Source organism: Spea bombifrons, chromosome 4 (assembly GCF_027358695.1).
Source record: "Spea bombifrons isolate aSpeBom1 chromosome 4, aSpeBom1.2.pri, whole genome shotgun sequence".
Taxonomy (NCBI): Eukaryota; Metazoa; Chordata; class Amphibia; order Anura; family Pelobatidae; genus Spea; species Spea bombifrons.
The window spans coordinates 9,148,869-9,152,340 of record NC_071090.1 but is presented as its reverse complement, the minus strand read 5'-3'; the positions used below and the strand labels follow the sequence as shown (position 1 = coordinate 9,152,340).

The following is a 3,472-nucleotide window of genomic DNA, read 5'->3' as shown; positions in this document are numbered from 1 at the left end:
TTTTCACTTTTCCAGTTTTCGGTACTTGGGCAGAAAGATCTGTGCCATTGCGTCTGTTGCGACAAAAACCCTAAAACGTAACCCCCGGGTTTGTGTGTGAAATGATTAGCAAATAACAAAAAAAAAAAACACCCTTGCCACGTCTATGATAAATAGCTGAACGCATCTAAGAAATGGGGCTTGTTTTAGAATTTTTCGTGATATTGCGTGGCACAAGAATTCTTCCATCTCCTTATCCGCAAAGTTATCAGGACTGTGGAATCTCCTCCTTAAAAACCTAAATGCTAACATAGGGTTAACCCTTTCAGAAGTGAAGGGGAGAGGTGTGAATGTATGGTCATTATGTTGACTAATCAAAGACTTGTCATGTACAGTTGTGTGTTTCAGTCAGCATTACATTCATCGAAGGGTTAAAATTCATGTAAAATAGTGTTATTTTTATATTTAATAATTAATTTTTTATTTAGTAATTGACTTAAACGTCCCTTTAATAAATTATCCAGGTCATTATTTATTAATGCTTAGTTTCCAGGGTGTCCAGAAAAAGTACAGTTTTTATTGATTTCCCGTCTTAAAAAAATATCCTTTTGGGAAAAAATGCTAAACAGTTATCTAGAGTCATTCTGGAAGATTCCAGGACTCGAGCCAATATTACAATTTTTATAACTAGATGGAAGGCTTTTCTTTTTTTTGTAACTTCCGGCTTCAATCTGTTGCCTTGGCACAGCTGTGAAAATTGTGATAAAATATGGTAAAAATTGCATAATTAAGCCTGGGGTTCAAATTGTCTTGCCTTAAAATTTCATTTTGGGAAATATATTACCACGATTTCATGATCACTAGCAGGAAATAAATTCAACCTCACATTCTCTTTGTATTTGATGACTCCAATAATTTTGACAAAGAGATTTGTATGTAAAAATTGAGTTTTATGTGAAGTGGTCCCGTCACTGTAGCTTTTCAAACTTTGCACCAGATTCACTTTTGAAACCTAAAAATGAATGATTGGTGGGGGCTGCTGCTTTGAATGAGGTTGTATGATTTGATATGGTCACATCTGGGGCAGATCCAGAGCCTAATCTTGGGAGGGGCACTTAAAATAACATAACCAGACACTCACTAACATGCACACCCTGACACTCACACTAACTCATACATACCCAGACACTCAAAACAACACATCTTCTAACTCATATGCACAGAGACGGCCACACTAACACACATGCACATAGAAACTCATACTTACACACTCATCCAGGCAGTCATACTAAAACAACAAGACCCTAGCACTAACACACATACAGCTAGACACTCACATTAACACACAAAGATACTGACACTAATACATGCACACAGACACTAAGACAACCAGACACTCAACATTAATACACTTGCACACAGACACACACACTAACATACCCAGAAACACACACAGACATATACCCAGACACACAGACACACAGATTACATGTCAGTGCCAGGACCACCCCATAATCGCCAGTTCTGCCCCGCATGTAGAACTTTGTAGAAGTCAACTAAGGGTGCATTGTTGCATCTTTCACTGGTAGATTGTGTGCCGAGTCCAACTGTTTATCCTCCCACTATCATGATGTAATTATGTCAGCCACTGTGCCATGGTATGCCGGACATAACACAATACAATACACCCTCTGTTAAACATCCCCTTGCCCTTAACCTTCTGTTCTTCTGGGCCATCCCTTGTCTAGTTTTTTCTAGTAGAAAGAAGACTGAATCTGCTGATCCTATTGGATATCACCGAAACGGATTTAGCATATGGATTTATGTATATTTCATATTAAGCATGCACTTAAAACTACCCCTTAAGAGAAAAGACTTTATAGCTAAATCGGGTTCATTTACTCGTAAGACTTACAGTATCTCACAAAAGTGAGTACTTTCCAGACAACCTCTGGATATGACGCTGAACACGTGCACTCAACTTCTTTGGTCGACCATGGTGAGACCTGTTCTGAGTGGAACCTGTCCTGTGAAACCGCTGTATGTTCTTACCCACGTGCTGCAGCTCAGTTTCAGGGTCTTGGCAATCTTCTTATAGCGTAGGCCATCTTTATGTAGAGCAACAATTCTTTTTTTCAGATCCTCAGAGAGTTGTTTGCCATGAGGTGCCATCTTTAACTTCCAGTGACCAGTATGAGAGAGTGTGAGAGCGATAACACCAAATGTAACACACCTGCTCCCCATTCACACCTGAGACCTTGTAACACTAACGTGTCACATGACACCAGGGAGGAGAAATGGCTAATTGGGCCCAATTTGGACTATATTACGGTACTTTTGTTGCCAAGGTTTAGACATTAATGGCTGTGTGTTGAGTTATATTTGAAGGGACAGCAAACTTACACTGTTGCACAGGCTGTACAACCACTACTTGATATTGTAGCAGAGCGTCATTTCTTCAGTGTTGTCGCATGAAAAGATATAATAAAATATTTACAAAAATGTGAGGGTTGTACTCACTTTAGTGAGATACTGTGTATGTTTAAGCTCCAGAATACAGCGGCTACAGAGGCAGATTTTTGTTTTTTTGGATCTCAAAGCCTCCTCTTTTATAACAGAGTGAGCTTTGGGTCTTTGTCTGACTTTTCAATGGAAAACTTTATCTACGTTCTGTCTGTACTCAGAAAACTGGGCAAGATCATAGGTCACTTTCCAACAGACGGTGGATACCAGCCAGTTAAGTCCTTGCCAACAGTGTTTTTGTGGTGCTACACTTTGCGTTCTCAATAGTGGCTTTATTTGTAACTTTGCTTACTTAAAAAAGGCAAATATCTAAATTCTGCCTAGATGGGAAAACATCCTGTGGAGGAGAACCTCAAAAACATTGGTGGATTATGGGAGGCCCATACGACCCAATTACCACAAACAGTGCTATTATGCACAGTGTGTAATCGTATTATTTACCATATTTCCTTATAATTCCCCTTTTTTATGTGTGTTTGGGAGACAATGTGAACTTTCAACCAGGGTATCCTAGAGCTTGATCTGAATCTGTTCTATTGTCTCTTTCAACATATTTATCCCCTTATGAAGACAATATGAAAACTATACCCTTACTTAATTGGCTGATGGAAACAGAGTTTCTCAACCACAGCAGCCCTTGTATCTCGGACAGTGCATGCTTTCTAGATCTCCGCACGTTAGGAAATGTGGATCACTCATCGTTTGTCTTTAAGATCTACACTAATAAAAGAAACGCTTGTCCTTGAATTAGGAATAGGGAAAACCCTGAGCCCAGTTCTCGTATTGGGATTGGAGTCTCCAATGAATAATAAAAGCCCATAATCAATGTATTTTTTCATATATTAAAAATGTACCAGGTTACCTTATGGGCTGTTGTTTTTTTTAACCCCTTAAGGACAATGGGCGGTCCCTAAATACATTTTGAGCCTGTACATGTACGGGCTTTGTCATTAAGGGGTTAAAGAATTCC

General features: G+C 39.1%; 1 long non-coding RNA gene across 1 annotated transcript; it reads right to left on the bottom strand.

Annotated features, from left to right (window-relative positions):
* Positions 1–679: 679 nt before the first annotated feature.
* LOC128492299 (uncharacterized) lies at positions 680–1,341 on the bottom strand. The gene is made up of 2 exons (XR_008354077.1): positions 1,056–1,341; positions 680–965 (listed from the first exon to the last, which is right to left on the bottom strand). It is a non-coding gene; the product is annotated as an uncharacterized LOC128492299 (long non-coding RNA).
* Between the last annotated feature and the right edge of the window lie 2,131 nt (positions 1,342–3,472).